This window comes from Anabrus simplex, chromosome 5 (assembly GCF_040414725.1).
Source record: "Anabrus simplex isolate iqAnaSimp1 chromosome 5, ASM4041472v1, whole genome shotgun sequence".
NCBI lineage: Eukaryota > Metazoa > Arthropoda > Insecta > Orthoptera > Tettigoniidae > Anabrus > Anabrus simplex.
In genome coordinates this window covers 101,473,169-101,495,652 of record NC_090269.1, presented here as the reverse complement: position 1 = coordinate 101,495,652, position 22,484 = coordinate 101,473,169, and the positions used below count along the sequence as shown (strand labels likewise).

The window sequence follows — 22,484 nt, the reverse complement described above, 5'->3', positions numbered from 1 at the left end:
TTCCATCATGAAGACCATTCTCGTTGGGATACTTCCTTGCATTGGTAATCTTTGGCTTTTAAATTGGCCATTCTTGAGTCCCACAAGTTTGCCAATTTCTCGTATGTTCAAATTCGTTCAAAAACTTCATTGTCTAATTTGTGATCTGTCAATGAGCTCTCACCAGAGACAATAGATTAGATCTAGAGAATATCCAGGATCTATGGAGGAAAACTAGGAATAATCTTAAAGCCTCTCATAAGAGAGTAAAAATGACATGACTGTGGACGAAAACCCACCAATTTGAAAGTTGAGAGATCAGGTCATGGTTAAAAATTTTGTTCCTGCAGGCAAGCTTGCTCCCATGATCTACACACTATGTACCACCTTGTATGACAGTTACTTTGGCCACAAAATTTACATGTTACAGTGCCCAACATTACACCTGAGGCCACGAGATGTCAACCTGGGAGAGATGCCAGCATGGGGTTTGGGCCCGCCTCGTTCCGACTATGACCCCAAACACCACCACCTTTGGGCCTGTCATCGTGGGAAGATGCTGGGATGCAGTACTCAACCTCCCACTCAATCCTTGGGTGGGACCTTACTCTTTGGTCTTGGCCTCTCATCACCCTCACTGTATTAGTAGGATGGTATCTCAAGACACCCAAGGAGTCCGAGCACCTCATCCGGACATTGGCAAGGGTGGCCCCTCCAGCCGTCAACCCTCGGCACTACAGTCCAGACCTGTACCACTTCCGTGCTGTTATCAGGAAAACTCATCAAAAAACCGAAACTAACAAAGAATGGACTCTTAAACAAGATATACTGCAGAATGCCAATGTATTCCTAAACATCAATCTTTACTAAGGTACTTCAAGATTTCAAAACTGTCCACTCCACTGTAAAACCTTAGGGGGTTGAGGTCTACCAGGTGTACACCTTCCCCGGCTATTTAAACTGCGTGCCTTCTCTATGGCCATCTATGCCAACACACCAACTTTATACTCCCAAAAACATTATTTTTCAAGGGTGAGATGGCTCCGTCATCTAGGTACTCATGACATCTCATAGACTAAAAATAAACTAATAGCGTAGGAAATTTCATTTTTGTTAGTGGAATACATTTTTCTGGAGATTTTTTTTTTTGAATGTACCGAAGTTGTCAATACTTCAGCTGGTTCCTCCTCTATTGTAATCTACTTGTCTTGTAAATATGTTTGCAAGCCAATCAATCCTGGGATTGTATGGGAATTCAGCCTATCAGCAAAGTGTAGTTCAATTTAATCTGTAACCTTACCTTACGGAACTACTGTACATAAGCCGAGCACTTTAGGGCCGTCTTGTCTGAATTGCTCCAGTGCCTGAGAGTACGACTTGATGGAGGCCTAGGGAGGCAGGGGCGCAGCCTGCTTGAAGATCCAGTGATACAAGGCAATGGCAGAATTTACCTGAACATGCGATAGCGCCTGTGGATAGTTTGAGGGGAAGGTTTCACCAGTTAAAAAATGTAATTTTGTAATTTGGTGGTTTAAATGTAGGATTTTTGGCAAAGTCTTAGGACTAGTTCTATTCCCTACTGGGGAATATGTAATGTAAGGGAACACGAGTGGTGACCCTCTGCCATTTCCCATTCAACTTTTCAATTGTGTTACAAAGTTTTCAACCTCTAAATTTTAAAAATTTTGTGTTCGCTCTAAATGTTCCTCCTTTAGTCACCCTTTTTAGTACGGGATTAGTCTGTCACTGGGCCTTACGCCCACCTAGGTTTCCAGAAATTTCTATAAGGAGTGCTGGTGTTTTGCCTCCTTGTCTTTTGTTCATGGCCTGTTATGTGCAACTTTTTCATTTTACTCTTAAGGCTGTGTAGTATGGGTAATTACGCCCTTGTTTATTCTGCATTATTCTTATGATAACTGTGTCTTCGTTTTGGTTCTCTTTGGGAATAGTGATCACTATTATTGTGGAGCAATTAATAAGCCCACCTTGGGGCAACTGTGTAAGAACAATTTGAAATGGGCTCACCCAATGGGTCACCTAGTGTAATTTAAGTGTGTCATAAGAAACTGATTGCCTCTTTGAGGCTAGACTGTTGTATCTTGGAGCTCAGACTCTGCTGAAGTGTACCTGCTCGGAGCAAACCTTGCTTTTTAAAAATATTGTACCTGTCAGCAGCAATTATGCTCTTTTCTATGTAATTTAATGATTAGGTATTTATCCCAAGGTTCTTTTACCTGATTCAGGACGTCCAAGTCCAAGATATCGTTACAGCTGACGAGCTTGTTATTAATCTTTTCATTTGTTCTATGTTATTCTATGTCCCACCTCTCAGTCTTAAGAAAGGAAAGAAATAAAATTTCCAAATTTCTTATGCTAAAAGTTGCTCTAAGTAATCCCTTGTCCAGCCATTCAATCCAGGCATTTCTTATTCCTCTGTGAACCACGGAAACCCCAGATCATAAATGATAGAAATACTTCACCTCTCCAGAAATTTAGGCCTATTTTTTAGTTTATACAAAGAGATGCAGGCTGGTGATTTACCTGAACTGTGAAAAGGAAGACTGTGGCGCAAGGAGTGAGAGGTTGGACTATGCACAGCCCAATATTTTCAGGAATACCATACCAAGACAAACTATTCCTAAATAGGTAAAGTTTGTATTTCAAATGTAATTGTGTTTATTTGTGGATTATTTAGCCACATTAAATCATCCATTTTTATTGTTTGAGCAGATTTACTGGCATAACTTGAATGTAAAAAGTTTTTTCTGTACATTTAAAAAATGTTTTTACAAGACTAGTATAATTAAATTACTTTAGATAAGTACTTCCTGATTAACATCTTCATTTTGGATGTGTGACACCTTCACATGATACAAAAATCATGTATGTGCAAAACTGTTGTGAAATAAAGTATTAAATTTCATGAAAAAGACAGTTCACTGTCAGGGTCCATGTTAAAATATGGTAGTATTGAAAGTGTTAAGCTTTTTATCCACCTTGTTGAAATATGCATTGATTTGTTCACAGGAGGCATGTACCCATATCTTTCCTCTTGCATTTTCTGTTGAGTTTGAAAGGTTTACCATCTCATTGCTGTACTTGTCTACTCTACATGCTAGAGTGGTGAGAAGAGAGGACTTCATTAATTTAAAAAAATTTTAAGGATTGATTTATTCATAGGAGGCATGCACCCATATTCTTTCCTCTTGCATTTTCTGTTGAGTTTGAAAGGTTTACAATCTCATTGCTGTACCTGTCTACTCTATGCTAGAGTGGTGAGAAGAGAGGACTTCATTAATTTAAAAAAATTAAAGGATTTAAACAAAAATAAATTACTACCCATAGTTTCAGCAAGCCATCCAGCACGGAATTTTTCCAATAACGCTTACAAGAACACAGGATCCAACAGACTTTCGGACAGAGGAAAGAAAGCTGGCTCAGAAAGAAAATGGAGTACTGGAAGAGGAGTAAACAGAAGGCCCAAGTGATCCCCAGTTGTTCCAGATCTGACTTAACTGATCCGCTTGTTCCTGGATTCCTTCCCTTTACCTACCACAGCGAAGATCCTGTTGGCAAGTGTGCAGGGGTTCATGTGGGTTAGGTGCCCATAGAAGACCAGGCGCCTTTTTCACGAGACTCGGTGGTGAAGAGAAGAGATTGTTTTACTACTGCATTAGAGTGCGCGAGTTTGAGGTTCTTGGAGAGGTATACTGATGCGTAGATGCTTCTGCAGGACTGATAGGTCCTCTCAAACTTGATGCACCTGGTGTCTATGGATAGGTTCCCACTCTGGTTTGCTGAAATCCACTCTCATAGGTACTTGAATGCTGGGACCTTTCTGATGGGGTGTCTTCTAATAGTATTGTGGAAGGGGCTTCCTTGATATTAGTCATGAATTCAGTCTTCCTGATGTTTATCTTCAAGCCAGCCCTAGCTGCTACAATATGAAGACTCAGTAGGTGGTGGGTAGCCTCCTCTATACTGTTAGTATGATGAGATCGTCAGCAAGGGCTAGGCATGAGACATTAACACACTGAAAACTGACTTTACTAAGAGATCCACTTGTTCCTGGATACCTTCCCTCTACCTGCCACAGCAAAGGCTGTGGAAGTAAGGAGAAATTGAAGGAACTTACTAGAAAATTGAATCTAGCAAAGAAGGCAGCTAAGGATAACATGATGGCAAGCATAATGGGCAGTCATACAAGTTTTAGTGAAAAAAGGAAGGGTATGTATAGGTATTTTAAGGCAGAAACAGGTTCCAAGAAGGACATTCCAGGAATAATTAATGAACAAGGGGAGTGTGTATGTGAGGATCTTCAAAAGGCAGAAGTATTCAGTCAGCAGTATGTAAAGATTGTTGGTTACAAGGCTAATGTCGAGATAGAGGAGGAGACTAAGGCCCAAGAAGTAAAATTTACATATGATAACAATGACATTTACAATAAGTTACGAAAGTTGAAAACTAGAAAAGCGGCTGGAATTGATCAGATTTCTGGGGATATACTAAAGACAATGGGTTGGGATATAGCACCATATCTGAAGTACTTATTTGATTATTGTTTGGTCAGAGGAGCTATACCAGATGAATGGAGAGTTGCTATTGAAGCCCCTGTATATAAAGGAAAGGGTGATAGACATAAAGCTGAAAATTACAGGCCAGTAAGTTTGACGTGCATTGTATGTAAGCTTTGGGAAGGCATTCTTTCTGATTATATTAGACATGTTCGTGAAATTAATAACTGGTTCGATAGAAGGCAATTCGGTTTTAGGAAAGGTTATTCCACTGAAGCTCAACTTGTAGGATTCCAGCAAGATATAGCAGATATCTTGGATTCTGGAGGTCAAATGGACTGTATCGTGATTGACCTGTCTAAAGCATTTGATAGGGTGGATCATGGGAGATAACTGGCAAAAATGAGTGCAATTGGACTAGACAAAAGAGTGACTGAATGGGTTGCTATATTTCTAGAAAATAGATCTCAGAGAATTAGAGTAGGTGAAGCTTTATCTGACCCTGTAATAATTAAGAGGGGAATTCTACAAGGCAGTATTATTGGACCTTTATGTTTTCTTATATATATCAATGATATGAGTAAAGGAACAAGTGAAGCAATCCTGACTTTACATCTGATCTTAGAGGATCGAATCAAGAAGGACAAGCCCACGTACATGGCATTCGTAGATCTAGAAAAGTCATTCGATAATGTTGATTGGACCAGGCTATTTATGATTCTGAAGATGATAGGGATCAGATACCGAGAACGAAGAATTATCTACAACCTGTATAAAAATCAGTCTGCAGTGATAAGAATCGAGGGCTTTGAAAAAGAAGCAGCAATCCAGAAAGGAGTGAGGCAAGGCTGCAGTTTGTCCCCTCTCCTTTTCAATGTTTACATAGAACAGGCAGTAAAGGAAATCAAAGAGAAATTTGGAAAGGGAATCACAGTCCAAGGAGAGGAAATCAAAACCTTGAGATTTGCCGATGATATTGTTATTTTATCTGAGACTGCAGAAGATCTCGAGAAGTTGCTGAATGGTATGGATGAAGTTTTAGGTAAGGAGTACAAGATGAAAATAAATAAGTCCAAAACAAAAGTAATGGAGTGCAGTCGAACGAAGGCAGGTGATGTAGGAAATATTAGATTAGGAAATGAAGTCTTAAAGGAAGTAGATGAATATTGTTACTTGGGTAGTAAAATAACCAACGATGGCAGAAGTAAGGAGGACATAAAATGCAGACTAGCACAAGCCAGGAAGAATTTTCTTAAGAAAAGAAATTTGCTCACTTGAAACATTGATATCGGAATTAGAAAGATGTTTCTGAAGACTTTTTTTGTGGAGCGTGGCATTGTATGGAAGTGAAACATGGACGATAACTAGCTCAGAAAGAAAGAGAATAGAAGCTTTTGAAATGTGGTGTTACAGAAGAATGCTGAAGGTGAGATGGATAGATCGAATCACGAATGAAGAGATACTGAATCGAATTGGTGAGAGGAGATCGATTTGGCTACATTTGACGAGAAGAAGAGATAGAATGATAGGACACATCTTAAGACACCCAGGACTTGTTCAGTTGGTTTTTGAAGGAAGTGTAGGTGGCAAGACCAAGGGGTAGACCAAGGTATGAATATGACAAACAGATTAGAGCAGATGTAGGATGCAATAGTTACGTAGAAATGAAAAGGTTAGCACAGGATAGGCATGGAGAGCTGCATCAAACCAGTCTATGGACTGATGACTCAACAACAACATGAGTAAAGGAGTGGAATCGGAGGTAAGGCTTTTTGCAGATGATGTTATTCTCTATAGAGCGATAAATAAGTTACAAGATTGTGAGCAACTGCAACGTGACCTTGAAAATGTTGTGAGATGGACAGCAGGCAATGTATGTTGATAAACGGGGTTAAAAGTTAGGCTGTGAGTTTCACAAATAGGAAAAGTCCTCTCAGTTTTAATTACTGCGTTGATGGGGTGAAAGTTCCTTTTGGGGATCATTGTAAGTATCTAGGTGTTAATATAAGGAAAGATCCTCATTGGGGTAATCACATAAATGATTGTAAATAAAGGGTACAGATCTCTGCACATGGTTATGAGGGTGTTTAGGGGTTGTAGTAAGGATGTAAAGGAGAGGGCATATAAGTCTCTGGTAAGACCCCAACTAGAGTATGGTTCCAGTGTATGGGACCCCTCACCAGGATTACCTGATTCAAGAACTGGAAAAAATCCAAAGAAAAGCAGCTCAATTTGTTCTGGGTGATTTCCGACAAAAGAGTAGCGTTACAAAAATGTTGCAAAGTTTGGGTTGGAAAGGATTGAGAGAAAGAAGAAGAGCTGCCGAATAAGTTTGAATGGCGTTTATAAAAGTAGGAAAGATCACAATATGAAGATAAAGTTGGAATTCAAGAGGACAAACTGGGGCAAATATTCATTTATAGGAAGGGGAGTTAGGGATTGGAATAACTTACCAAGGGAGACGTTCAATAAATTTCCAATTTCTTTGAAATCATTTAAGAAAAGGCTAGGAAAGCAACAGATAGGGAATCTGCCACCTGGTTGACTGCCCTAAATGCAGATCAGTATTGATTGATTGATCCTGTTGGCAAGTCTGCAGGGGTTCATGTGGGTTCATGAGCATTTTAACGGTTTTCATATTTTTATACAAAAAAATAACTGATAACATTACCTACAGCCATAAACTTATTATGGATTCAGCAACGTTTAAGCTATGCATGCATACCTTGTTTTTCAAAACTGGAACAAAACTACAAACTTTTATAGATTAATTAAAAATCTGTTTTATCTATTTTCAATTTTTTTCAAATGTTCACTATGCATATTAAAAACATGAAATGTTATGTAGTCTGACACCATGATACATTTATGAAACAACATACATACTAATCACTGAGAAATGAAAAAAATACATTAATTGTGGAAATAGGCTCTGGCTCTAGTTGTCGGCCGCGCAAGACCCTGCGCCCTTGAAGCCGCTTCGACAGTACCAACTTAGTATTATAATGGAATTAGGTTCTGATTATGTGCTACTACTTGGTTTTCATGTTTGTTTTTCTTTACGTCGCACCGACACAGATAGGTGTTACGGTGACGATGGGATAGGAAAGGCCTAGGAATGGGAAGGAAGCAGCCGTAGCCTTAATTAAGGTACAGCCCTAGCATTTCCCTGGTGTGAAAATGGGAAACCACAGAAAACCATCTTTAGGCTGCCAACAGTGGGATTCTAACCCACTATCTCTCAGATGCAAGCTCACAGCTGCGCGTCCCTAACCGCACGGCCAACTCTCCCGGTGGTTTAAAAAAAAATTGAACTACCAGCATTGCGGAATGTGTTCCAGCACTCTGCTAACGTTTGTAGTATGCTGAAGCGGATATATATAAGCACTAGAAATCAACGCTGTTCCTCCACGGAACATTACCATCGACATACGGCGTACGTCACTCATCTTCAAGGTGTTAAGGTTGTCTTTCTTGTACCCTAGCTTCAGTCCTGTTCCTGGTACGAAGGTGGTTTGAAAAGTCCGTGCAAAGTCCAAGAGATGGCACCACCGGCGCGTATCGAGGTCATGTTTAGTTAGTAGCATCTCTTGAATGAACGCACACCAATTTTCAGCCATATTGGTCTATTTCTTTGTGTTTGGCATTCGTGTGAATCAAGTAAGTTGAGTGATTTTCAAGAAATGGACGAGAAAGAATTTCGTGTGGTTATTAAACATTACTTTATGACAGGCAAAATGCCTCAAGAGACTAATGAGAAGCTTTATAAACATTATGGTGACTCTGCACCTTCGATTAGAACAGTTTATAAGTTGTTTCAAAATTTTCGGACTGCCCAAATGGCCACAAGCAACGCTGAACGTTCTGGAAGGCCTGTGGAGGTTACGAATCCAGAAATCATTGATCAAATCCATGATATGGTGATGGATGACAGAAGATTTAAGGTGTGTGAAATTGTTAGTGCTGTGGGCATCTCAACTGAATGGGTACATAATATTTTGCATAAACATTTGGACATGAGAAAGCTATTTGCAAGATGGGTGCCTCGATTGCTCACGCTTGACCAAAAACGGAATCGTGTGAAGTGTTGCAAGGATTGCAGCTGTTTCAGAAGAATCTGGATGACTAAGCGTTTGTCACTGTGGATGAAACATGGATACATTACTATACTCCTGAGATCAAACAACAATCTAAACAATGGGTTACCAAGGGGGAATCTGCACCAAAAAAGGCGAAGACTGTTCCTTCAGCCGGAAAGGTTATGGCGACTGTCTTTTGGGGTTCGCAAGGGATAATCCTCATCGACTATCTGGAAAAGGGTAAAACTATTACAGGTGCATATTATTCATTGTTACTGGACAGTTTGAAAACTGAGCTGCAAGAAAAATGCCCGCGATTGTCGCGCAAGAAAGTCCTTTTCCATCACGACAATGCACCAACACACACCTCAGCAGTTGTGGTCACAAAATTAATGGAAATAGGATTCCAACTCATTTCACATCCCCCCTATTCTCCAGACTTGGCTCCCTTGGACTACTATTTGTTCCCCAATTTGAAGAAATGGCTGGCGGGACAAAGATTTTATTCAAATGAGGAGGTGATTGCAAATACTAATGGATATTTTGCAGATTTGGACAAATCCTATTATTCGGAAGGGATCAACAAACTAGAACATCGTTGGACGAAGTGTATAAGCCTAACAGGAGGCTATGTTGAAAAATAAAAAAGGTTTACCTCAAACACGTAAGTAGTTTTTATTTTTGCACGGACTTTTCAAACGCCCCTCGTAATAAAGTAAAACATTTCATTCTATTTTAATTAAGATTTTTTCCAGGTATGATTTCTGTTACTGTATGTTTTCCTTTTCAGGCAGTTTCTATATTTATTAATTCAAAATTAGTTTTGACAGCAAAATTACCAGGGCTTCCTCAATCTTTCTTAACAATTAATTACATTATTATTTTCTCTCTTTGTTCGTATCAGCCTTGTAAGGACCAAGTTATTTCAGCTGTCTTCTCTGGGCTTTGATCTTCGTCCTGTGCTCACTTCATTCGTTGCTAGTGTTGCTCTTTTCTGTCCTCCATCCACGTCTTTCCTGCCTTTAACTTTGGCCTTCCTTGAAAATATTGGTGATCTTAGTTTTCTCCTGAGTGGGTTAGGTTCTTTTATATCTTTGTGAGTGATCCCCATCTCCTGTAGGTCCCTTTCCACCTCCTTGAACCAAGTTGGCTGGGTCTTATCTTTAAAACAGGTAAAGATCTGGTTTGATAATTGTGGGGTTTCATTCTTAGCAAGTGGCCATAAAATGCAATTCTCCTTCTCCCCTTAACATCAGAGATCTTCTGGACATGAGTATACAGCTCATGATTATGCTGACATCTATATTTATCATTGTCTTTAATTGGGCCAAGAAATTTCCCTAAGATCTTTCTTTCTTTCTTTCTTTAATTTCCAATTTTTCTATCCGGTCTTTCTTGTTCATAGCTAGACATTCTGCTGCATACAAAGCCTCTGGTCTTATGACAGTGCAGTAATGTCAGTTTTGCGTTCAAGGATATGGACATTTTGTTGTAAATGTCTTTGGTCGGTTGATAAGCCATTACCATTTTATTCATACGCGACGTGAAAGCTTTTTCAGAGATGTTTGGTTCTATCCACTTGCCAAGATATTTAAACTTATCTGTCCATTTGACTGCCCTTGGTTTACGTTTAGCTCACATGTTGCTGGCTTGATGTTAGTTATGAATTTGGTTTTCTCCAAAGATATCTGGAGGCCTGCTTTCTCTGCCTGTGTCTTGAGGTGATTAATTTGCTTTGCAGCCATGTCTAAAGAATCAGTGAAAATTGCTAGATCATCTGCAAAAGGTAGACAATCAATTGAAAGTTTCATGTTCTTGTAACCCAATCTCACACTATTTTGAAGCCCATCATTGTTAATTTTTTTGCGCCACTCACGGATGACTTTTTCAAGGACGCAATTGAAGAGCAGGGACGAGAGCCCATCTCCCTGCCTAACTCCTGTCTATCTTGAAAGTGTCTGAAATTTCTCCTCTGAAGTTAACTCTGGGGGTTGGGTTAGCTAGGGTCCATTTGAGGATTGCCCTGGTTTTGTTATCCAAGCCAAATTCCTTTAGGACTTTAATAAGAGTGATTCTATCAATCGAGAGGCCACCTTGAAGTCAACAAAGGTCACCACAAATTTGTTGTTCCTTAGTGTCAGATATGAGGGGATACATTTTAGATTCATAATTTGCTTGGCACATGAGCGCTCTTTTGTGAACCCTGCTTGGTACTCTTCCAGTTGTGGAGCAAGTTGTTTTGTCCTAATCTGCAGAGCTTTTGAGGGAATTTTATAAGATACCAATAGGAGGGGAATTCCACAGTAATTGTTAACATCCATTTTGTCTCCTTTCTTATGCAGTGGGTGAATCAAGGCAGAGGTCCAGCCATGTAGAAGTTTCTCAGTTTCCCAAATCTTGTTGTTGTCAGTCAATTTATCAATCATTTTGTTACCAGCATGCTTCCACAATTCAGCAGTTAAGAGTCCTCCCTGGTGCCTTATTTTTCTTAAGCGACCGGATAATCTGTTTCATTTCTTCTTTCATTGGAGGGGATGAATATGGGTGGACGTGTTTCATGTTATCTTCAAAAGAGAAAGTGGATACTATAATTTCACAATTGATAAGAAATTCAATGTACTCTGCTAGAATCTGGCAGTTATCCTTGTCATTGTAAGCTAGTTTCCCATCCAAGTTTTTGAACTGTAAGCTTGTGAGATTATACTTGTTTAGACTGCATTTGAAGGTTCTGTATAAGTCCCATGTGTTCCTCTGGAAGTCTTGTTTAATGTGTGTTAGTTGATTCTTGTTTTAGATTGCAAATAGTTTTTGCCACACATTGTCTCTCATTCACGAAGTTTTCCCAGTTATCTTGGTTCTTTTCGAAACTCCATTTTTGCTAGGAGAGTTGTCTTTGTCTTACCACTGAGTCACATTCATCATTCCACCAAGCATTCTTCTTTGATTTCATCAGTGTGACTGTTTACTTTGCTGTTGTAACCAAGGTCTGTTGCAGCTCTTCCTAGTTCTGGGGATTCAGAGATTCTAATTTCTTTGTAAATTCAGGACATGAGCATAGTGTTTCAGTATTAAATCAACTGAAAGTGAAATGGCGTTTGGCTTTTAATGTTGGGAGATCCCAGGAGGGGTTCGGCTTGCCAGGTGCAGGTCTTTCTTTGATTCGACTCCCGTAGGCAACCTGCGCGTCGTGATGAGGATGAAATGATGATGAAGACAACACATACACCCAGCTCCTGTGCCAGGGAAATTAATCAATGATGGTTAAAATTTCCAACCCTGCCAGGAATCAAACCTGGGACCCTTGTGATCAAAAGCCAGCACACTAACCATTTAGCCATGGAGCCGGACATCAAATCAACTGATCTTCAAGTTGTGACGGTATTTATGGTACTTAACCTCCCAAGTAAACCCTTTGGACTGGCTCCTGTACTCCTAGAAATTTGTGTCAATGAACCTTGTGAAAGAACATTATTGTTTCACATTTAATGTGAAATTTCTCACCGTTCTTGTCTGATCTCAATTACCCTATCTTGTCGCGCTGTGAAGTGCAACACTCTGGCAACTAAGCTTTTAAATTATCGTGTCCGTACGATGGGTTCTGCGCTTGTGCTTGCGGCAAGGGCAAGCCCGCTACGCGGCACGAGGACGCCGTGAATTCGAAGTGAATCACCATGGAAAGAAGACGTGTGTGTTGGACCGGCGATATGGTTTGGGGCAGTAGCTTCGATAATGGATAAAACCAGGCCCATGTGGGCATTTGCTGCCCTCTAAAACTTGAAGCTGGTCTCGATTAATTTCAGATTGGTGCACGAGCAGTTAAACTGCATTTTAAATTAGACTTGAAGCCTGGTTGATTAAGGTAACTGTAGCTCGCGGCATGTCTTCCCTGTTCATGGATTAAAAACTGTAAGTTACCCTTTTTTTAAAAATCTAAGAACTGAAAAATTTCAATGAAAATCTCGGTCAGAAGTGGCAAAAGTGATCTCTACCCGAAATAATAATAATAATAATAAACTCCGATCGGCGTAATGACTGCATGTTTTAGTAGGAAAGTACAGCGCGGACTAAAACCAAAATTTATTTTAAGTATAACTATGATTTCATCTGAAAATTTTTTTTCTGGAAATTTATGTAAATGGACAGCTACTGCAAGGTTCTGTTTGAAATTTAGTTTTGAGGTTTGGTTTTTGGGTTAATTATTCATTCTTATTTTGCCTTTTCTGGCTCTTATTAATTTATTTCTTTCCTTTGGGGTTTTTCTGTGTCTGTTTTGTACTTGGGGACACGCTTTATTGTTGTTGCCCTTGGCAACGGGGTTTTGTTGATGGCATTGGATTTTTAATCAGGGCGTGGTGTCTTTGTGGTACATTCCTTAATGTGGATGTGATTGATTTTCGTGTGTTCTAAGTGTAAAGTCTACTTATATTTATTTCGCCAGTTATTTTTCCGGGTTCTGTAAAATTTGAAATGTGGTTTTGTGTGTTTTGGTGGGATTATGTACTATCCCTTGCGAAGGTTTGCCGCCCAGTAAGAGTTATATTGTGGTGAATTTTACTACAACCTAGGCCTAACTTTTCTAGATTTTTAGTTTAATAATTTTAGAGTAGGCAACCAGTTGAGTAGATAAGCTTTAATTCTTGTTTCATTAGTTTTCTTATCGAGGTCAGCATTCTATTTTCTTTCAAAACCTATTTATTGAATTTGAATTTTGTTGTCCTTTTAAATTAATGTCATTCTGAAACTATTAATTTTATAAACTAAGTTAATTGGTTTTTCATTTGTTGATTTTGAGCATTCCACTACTAGAAGACTTTTCATAGTCTATTAGTGTTATCCACAGAGTTTAAATAATATTTCAAGACCTTTAATTTCAATTTAAATTTATTTTCTCCTTTAATTTTGCAATATATTTATTTTCTTGAAATAAGGTGAATTAAAGTTATTTATTTTCTTACTAATGGTGGATTTTCATTTCACTAAATCAATGAAGCACTGTCACTGTTTCTTATTTAATTTCTGACCGCAGACTCTTTCTGCTTCCCTCCTACTGCCAAGGTAAGTGTTCTTTTCCTCTTATTAGGTGATTCTTGTGTGGTGTTTGTTTTCGTTCTGCCCGTTTATGGTGTTTGCTTTATCTCCCCTTTTGGGGGTGGACACGCTACTAACCTTCACTCCTGGGGGACTCTCTCAGGGATGTAAGGTTATAAACCCATCATCCGTTGGTTGTTTCTGGACCTTGTGGATGGTGTCGGGTTTGAAAGTGGACCTCACTGGTGTTTCTCGGAATCAGTTTAACTGATTTTAGATAGATAGTGATCCGAACTAGATTGGCATTCCTTAGAATCTTCACACTCTGTACCTCTCTTTGAGCTTTACGGGTGACTGCGACATGGTCACCTTGAAACTCCCCGAGATTGGGATTCGGAATAGTCTTTCTGAGCAGGTGTTTGAAAGCTGTAGGTTTCATAACCACCTTGAAGGCCTTACATAGTTCTACGAGCCTCTCTCCATTGCAGTTTGTTCTCTGGTGTGCTGGATAGTTTCTGATAATGTTTTGGAACTTTCTCTTTACCCAGCTGTGCACTGAAATCCTCAAGAAGTATCTTATAGAGAACATCTTCAAGATCTTCCCAGAATTTATCTGTTCCTTCTGGGTCTCTTATTCGCTTGACTAATTGGCGCATGAACATTCACAATAGTGTAAACTTCGATCAATTTGAAACTCCCCGAGATTGGGATTTGGAGATGTCCAAGTTTTCTGTGCTGCGGAAGGAGAGTGTTGAAACTCGGCTACTAGGTGAAGTGAAGTTAATGACTGAAACAAATCTTCCTACTGGCTTTGAAACCTGTGCCATGGTGGGGAACTGTATTTAGAATGCTTACCAGCTTTTCCTTTAAAAATTCCGTAACCCTCTGACTCAAAGACTTCATCAGTTAATCTTGTTTCTTGAATAGCTGCTATCAATATCTGATGGTGGGATAAAGTATCAGTTGTTTCAATTTGCCAATCTTCCAAAGGGTATTTTTGTTAAAGGTAACAAAGAAATTCTGGCATTTGTGTTGGATCTTTCCTAGAGTCTCCGATACCTCTATTCATGTCTGTGCAGATTCCGCAGAATCCGAAGGCCTGCATGCTTCGCTCATAGCAAAGATGGATTGGGTACCATCTGGGGTAGTAGCTTCTGCTGAACTTTCCTCCATGCCTTACACAGTTTAAAAGCTGCAGATTGAGGTCAGTGATATTTCACACTGACCAAAATACTACGAAGGTTGTTAGCCTTGGAGAGCCTCGCAATATTTTCTGGCTAAGAGCAGGAATTTCCTCCTACTCTAACTAGTTGTGGTTTTCCCCACCAATACTCAGGTGCCCGATTGCAGTGGTTACCCACTGGGGGTCGTCACATCCCTATTATTGTTATTATTATTATTATTATTATTATTATTATTATTATTATTATTTTTTTTTTTTTTTTTATTTTTTTTTACATCGTTATGCCCTACTCAGGAGCATGGTTGAACTAGCTTAGCTGATGTGCTGGCCGTCTTTTCCTCCCAAAATCTCTTCATCCTCTCGCTGAGCTTCTTCCTTCGTTCTTCTGTCCAAGTTATAGCAGCTCTGGTGTTGGGTTTGTCTTCAAAGTGGTGATTGTCGATTTTGGTTCTGAATTTACATCTGACCTGTACAATGTCTTCTGAAATGTTGATTTTCTGGAGATCTATTTCAATTTCATGAAGCCAGCTGTTCTTGGTTTTAGACGAAAGGGCCAGGTGGAGAATTCTTTTAGTTAGTCTGTTAGTGTTCATTCTGATAATGTGTCCATAAAATTTCAATCGTCTTTTCCGAAAAGTGTGAGAAATTTTTTCAGAATGACATATCTCCTGGGATGATTTTTTCCTCCATATTCCATCTATACAAACTGGGCTAAAAACTTTTACGTAAAATTTTCCTTTCTTGTTTCTCAATATCTTTGGTTAAAGATCCGCCACCAATGATTAAGGTTTCTGAGGCATATAACGCTTCAGGTTTGATCACTGTATTATAGTGTCTAAGTTTTGCATTCCGAGATATTGATTTTTTTATTATACCTGTTCCAAGTGATCCTATATGCTTTCTGTAATTTGGAAATTCTTTCTTTATTTGCTTCGCAGTTTAAACCAGAGGGCTGAATAATTTCTCCCAAATATTTAAATTGGTTCACTTGAACAATTTTGCCGAATTTAGTTATCATAGGTTGGCCATCTAAGTATCGTGAGGCTCCTTCCATGTACTGAGTTTTCTCATACGAAATTTGAAGTCCTGTTTTGATGGCAATTTCATTTATTATTATTATTATTATTATTATTATTCAAAGTAACTTGCATGTCAAGTTTAAGTACCCTTATGCAATAACACATGCTATACCATATTGCATAGGAATGTCATAAAACACAGGTTCCTATAGTACAGCATTTTCAATATGATATTTTTCTTGCTTTTTCTTCCCACAAACTACTTTTAGTTTTTGGAGACATCAAAGTGCCACAATTTTGTCCCCCAGGTTTCTTTAAGATGCCACTAAATCTACTGACCTGAGGCTGATTTATTTGAGCACCTTCAAATACCACCAGTGAGAGCTAGGATTAAACCTGCCAACTTCAGCTCAGAAAACCAGCAGTCTACCACCTGGGCAACTTAGCCCAGTGTAGGCAATTTTCAGATATAACCGTGAGCACTGGTTTGACCATCCCCCATCTCACAGCCACAATATTTGTAGCCTGTGAATGAAATGATGAAGCCTCAATATCTAGAAATGTTTTATTACGACAGCAGAAAATGCACCCCAACATCCAGTACATGTGGGCAACATTTCCAGTACATCATATATACCTCTCTCTGCATACATCTACATGTTTAAGAAGTAATAAACAAAGCTCAATAAGATTGTACAAATTCCCTCCAATTTCAAAAACAGTCTGGGGCTTCTTTCACAAGCATTACATAAAATCATATACAGAGGAATATAAGTTTATGCCCTCACCTGCTTGGCTCTAAGTTCCTTGCCCGAATTTCTAAATAGATGGTATTGCTTGATCAGCTCACCACCACAGTGATTCTCAGTATGAGCATCAATGGCAGGCACTGCAAAGAAATACATCACAATTATTGCATTCAGCTTCCTCACATTGTTACTATACTAAATCACCCCCATCTTCTAAACTGTGGTGCAATTTCTCTCCTTTTCATGCCATAATGTACCCTTGCTTAGAATGTGGATCATACTTAACAACAAAGACAACAACAATAATAATAATAATAATTCCTTTACGGCCCACTAAAAACTTTTATGGTTTAGATAATGATTCCCATACGGAGCCTGAAATATTTGTCCCGAATGAGTAAATTTATAATACCAATACAGTTGGTCTGTTATTGGACATTATAAATTTTGCTAAGTTGGGCTCATCAATTGGTAAACAGCACACCTACCAAGACACATGGCTAGTGCATACCGTGGAGGCCACTGTGTAGACTACTTGGAGCCACCAGCAGTGCCAGTGCACTATGAGACTCATTTTCAAAAATTGGTGCCTGCCTGGCCATCAGATGATGCAGATGTTTATTCCCATAGTGAACCTGAAATATTTATACCAATATAGTTAGTTGGACATTATAAATCTTCCAGCTAACTTATTCCTGGTTGCCAGAGTTTCACCCCAGTGTGTTAAGTTGGGCCTGCAATGGCACTGGCAGTGGCTCCAAGTAGCCTATGCAGTGGCCTCAATGGTATGCACTAGCCATGCATCTTGGTAGGTGTGCTATTTACCAACTGATGAGCCCAACTTAGCACACTGGGGCAAAACGCTGGCAACCAGGAACGAATTAGCTGGAAAATATATAATGTCCAATAACGGACCAACTATATTGGTATTATAAATTTACTCATTTGGCACAAATATTTCAGGTTCCCTATGGGAATCAACATCCGTATCATCTGATGAACAGGCAGGCATCAATTTTTGAAAACGAGACAAAGTCTCTCATAGTGAATTGGCACTGCCGGTGGATCCAGGTAGCCTATGCAGTGGCCTCCATGGTATGCACTAGCCATGAGTCATGGTAGGTGTGCTATTTACCTACTGGTAAGCCCAATTTAGCACCCTGGGGCAAAACACTGGCAACCAGGAATTAGTTAGCTAGAAAATTTATGATGTCCAATAATGGAACAACTATATTGGTACTTTTACAGTTTTTGGAGATGCTGAGGTTCCAGAATTTAGTCCCGCAGTAGTTCTTTTACATGCCAGTAAATCTACAGACATGAAGCTGACGTATTTGAGCCCCTTCAAATACCACCGGACTGAACCAGGATTGAACCTACCAAGTTGGGGTCAGAAGGCCAGTGCCTCAACCAGATGAGCCACTCAGCCCGGTACTTAACACTTCTAATCCTACGGATGTAAATATATGTTCATTCCACCTAAGCTTAAGTGCACATTTACACTGCAAACTTAAAAACTGTGAGTGAATTTTAATGTTGGCATTATCATTGTTTTATGACTTTAGCCATAAATTTTGAATCTCCTGACTTTTAGATAAATTGCATCTTAAACAAAGGATATCTATTTCAAATTTCCTTTTAAAATGTTTGTGGTTGGATGACTCATGCCTAAATAAAATCTATCCCTGGCTAAACAAAAACACAGTTATATATGAGGAAATAAGGAGATAAAGATAATTTTTATGTAGTTGACATTTTTCAGTTGCTATGGATAAACCACAAACAGCGGTGTGAAATGCAAATAACAAGGAACTGAAATTTAAGCTGCAATTTATTTTTCAGGCAGTGATACAGACAGAGGTGCCAACTATTATGGATTTCACCTCACGATTACGGAATTACGGTCACAGGGGAAATTATTATGGAAAAGCTGACATTATCAAGAGAAAATTTTCTACGGAAACAAGAAAAGGAAAAAGACTCGAAAGGATTGAACATTTCTCCTAAATTGTCCTCGTTTCAATGCTTGTGAGTTAGCAACGATACTTATTCGATCGTAAGTTCTTTTCACTACCCATAAGCGTTGTAAAATTCATTGTGAATGAAGGAGCTCAGGCGCTGATCTTCTCCACTATAAATCCCTCAGTAATTTTGTATTTTCTGTGTTTAGTGTACCTGACAGTTGACAGAGAGATTGAGAAAGAAGTGAGGCCTACATTAAACACATCTGCACTGGAATTGCTTGTGGTTCAGAAGACGAAAATATTATCATAGTGGGAAGGATGCTTCAAGAAAAGCTACATTGAAAAGCAGCTGCTGCATGAGAAACAAGCTACAAGGAATGTTTTATCACAGAACTAACAGGTTTTGTGCAAATGGCACTGTGTAATATTATATACTTTCGAACAGATTGCTAGGGGGAAGGATAAAAGGGGTGTCATTATTGAGAATGGAAGTGCATGCTTTGAACTTGACTCAAAATTTTTCTTGCGGGCGGAGGGCGATTACTGATAATCCACTTCAAAGGTTAGCACCTCTGTACAGAGCTAAATGACATCATAAATCCAGAAAGAAATTACCATGGAACTGGGATTGATGAATGAATCAGATGAAGATGAAGTGCCAGATCACATATTTACAAGCAGCTGTGTGAAGCCATGGATGTGTTCACTCTTGCACTAGTTGCATATATACAGGAGAAATCTGTTCAGTGTGATGGGCAACCCTACTAGCCTAGATAAAATAATTATTACATGATTTTACAGAAAATGGGAACTAAACTATTATCAGTTAACCCTATTCAGTATTACTGTGTTTATATTTTATTACATAGGTTAGGCCCTATTCTTTATTTTGACTACCCTAAAATAGATTTCTGTAAAATGTAAAACAGCTAAAAATTAACAAATTCTATTAGGTCAACAGTGGCATTAGATTAAATAAATATGTCTATGTTAGGATTTCTTGTCAATTTTTCTTTCTAGAATTTTCTCCTATTTGATTCATGGACACTCCTGATAATCTGGAAACGATAAATAAGGTTATTTGTAATTTCACCTATCCCATAATAGTATAAATAGATATTTCAGTTCTCTATTATTTATGTTTCTGGACTGAAGGAAATGAAATACAAAGGAAAGAAATTACAAAACACTGATTTTTATATTTTAGCATGTAACTTATTTTTATATTTAAATTGCTTGTCAAGATGAGAAAAAGAAACAGTTTTATGTACTGAATGTTAATGAATAAAAACCTGTTTCTTCAAAAAATCAGATATGGCCAGAACCAGGGAATATTTGACATAAATAAGGCCAGGATTCAAAGACCAAGAATATGACATTATCTATACTTAATATTATAAAGAGGAAAAATTTGTATATTTGTTTGTAACGGATAGACTCAAAATCTAATGAACCGATTTTAAAAATTACTTCACCTATCGAAAGCTAAATTGCCAGTGAGTAACATGGGCTGTATTTTATTTTCAAAACCATTCGGGGGGGGGGGGGGGGCACGGTGGGAGATATGAAAATAATACTAGGCTAATATAGGCGAAATATCAAATTTGTCGTACAAGGACAAGACAAAGCTCAATTTAAGCCCCTTGATGCAAAGAACAAAACTCGGTAAGCCCTATGGGCCCGAAAACTATGTTTTAAGGCCCTAAAACCAACTGTTATGGAGATATTGGCACCACACTACCCCTGCTCTAGGAATTGGATAAAGAAATGAACTGCCGTAACCACGGCAACATCAGCTCCAATATTCTTATAGCAGTGAGATTATCTACAATATATCACAAAAATCTAACATGTTACAGACATGAAAATTGGTATTTGGAATCTCCTTTAAAAATAAATTTCTTTTCAGAAAATTCACTTAAGGGGTGAGGGTGGGGTTAGGTGAAAAGAAGTGAGGAAGGAGTTGAATTCTGTATATGAGGATACATAGATCTCAGAAACTGAAGATGTTACAGACGTTAAAACTGGTACTTGGAATCTCTTTTAGAAATAAATGAACACACTTTTTTTTTGAAAATCAACTCAAGGGGGTGAAATAATAAAAAAGTGGGGGAATTTTTTAAAATGAGTATATTCTTCTTCTACTGCTTTTCCCACACCTATGGGGACGCAGGAGCGAACTGTGTCGCACATGTGGATTTGACCCTGTTTTACGGCTGGATGCCCTTCCTGATGCTAACCTTGTGTGCAGAGATGTAATTACTATTGCGTGTTCCTGCTGTGGTTGGTAATGTGGTGTGTTGAGTGAATATGAAGAGAAGAGTGTTGGGACCAACACAAACAAGCTGTCCCCGAGCCAGATGAATTAATCACACGCGATTAAAATCCCCGACCCAGCCCGGAATCGGACCCGGAACCCTGTGAACTGAAGCTATCAATGCTGACCAATCAGCCAAGGATTGGGACAGTTTTTTAAAATACTACTACTGCTATTTGCTTTACGTCCCACTAACTACTTTTTCGGTCTTCGGAGATGCCGAGGTGCCGGAATTTAGTCCCGCAGGAGTTCTTTTACGTGCCAGTAAATCTACCGACACGAGGCTGACGTATTTGAGCACCTTCAAATACCACCGGACTGAGCCAGGATCGAACCTGCCAAGTTGGGGTCAGAAGGCCAGCGCCTCAACCGTCTGAGCCACTCAGCCCGGCTGTTTTTTTTAAAATGGGTATATTTACAGTATAGCTCAAACTTAACATGTTACAGACATGAAAACTGGTATTTGTAATCCCCTTTAAAAATAAAGAAATGCATACTTTTTGTTTTCGGAAAATCAGCTTAAGCTGGAGATTGAAAATAAGTGAAGAAGGAGTTTAATTATCTTTATGAGGATACTTATATCTCAAAAACTAAGATGTTACAGACGTGAAAATCGGTATTTGGAATCTTCTTTAGAAATAAAGAAACCCTTTATTTTGACTTAAAAAGAGGACTGTTTCTCACATGTAGAGTTTCATGTCGCATGTTCCAAATTTAGCTCTGCCAGTAGCCTGGTCATCTTAGCCCCAAAAGGCAATGCCACAAACGTGGTTTACAAAGACGTTCTGCGGTAAATGAAATGCAATTTTTCGGCTAGTTTTTATACTTTAGGGATTTTCATATAATATCTTAGTGTAGTGCCGAGGAGTAATTAACTTTTATCAACTTACCAAATCCTCACGAGTGAAGCCGTAGGTAACAGCTAGTTCTTATACAAAATAATATAGATACATAAGGAAAATTTCAGAGATATCCAAAATGCTTCATGAACAGTAACCCATGACAAATTCATTTCTTAACTAGGATCCATAAAATATTTTTGTTTATAGAAGAAACACTATACTGAAAGAAATATAGAAGTGTGTGTCCAACCCTTGTCCTGTTTCTCTACTGGGTCCAGTATGAAGCGAGATGAATCTTCGTAGAGAGTTTTTATGACCGGGTGCCCTTCTGGACATTAACCTCAGAGGAGTGAGATGAAATGAATGACTTGGTATGATAGTAGGAAAGGGGAGGGTGAAAGCTGATGCCAGAACATAGCCTATTCCTGTCGTATAGCACCAACGGGTCTGCATAAGGCTTTACGTCCCCATCCAATGGACGAATCACCATCAACAGTGTCATATGCCCACACTCCATATGAGAACTGAAGAGGTTTGAAATTTAATCCATGCTTTTGGCACGCAATTTAGTGATTAGAAATTTTATACCACCACCTCTCTTACCCCACTGGCCAACATTCTGATTATGAAAATTTTTCCAGCCAACAGCACTCAAACCAGCTAACCATGGTGTCAGACCATTTATAGACTTCATGCCTTAATGATGATGGCCATACAGGAGAAATATAAAGGTATCTTCTGCAAATGGTTTAATAGGATTTTCATGATTATTGCAATAGTTCTCCAAAAGCGAGTTAAAGTTTAAATTTC

At 38.8% G+C, this 22,484-nt stretch overlaps 1 long non-coding RNA gene across 2 annotated transcripts in view; it reads right to left on the bottom strand.

Moving 5' to 3' along the window:
* Nucleotides 1-22,484, bottom strand: part of LOC136874654 (uncharacterized) — a 103,049-nt gene that overhangs the window by 60,849 nt on the left and 19,716 nt on the right. For both annotated transcript variants that reach the window (XR_010860269.2, XR_010860267.2), the window contains exon 2: nt 16,591-16,691. This is a non-coding gene — a long non-coding RNA (uncharacterized lncRNA). The remainder of the gene's footprint in view (nt 1-16,590; nt 16,692-22,484) is intronic.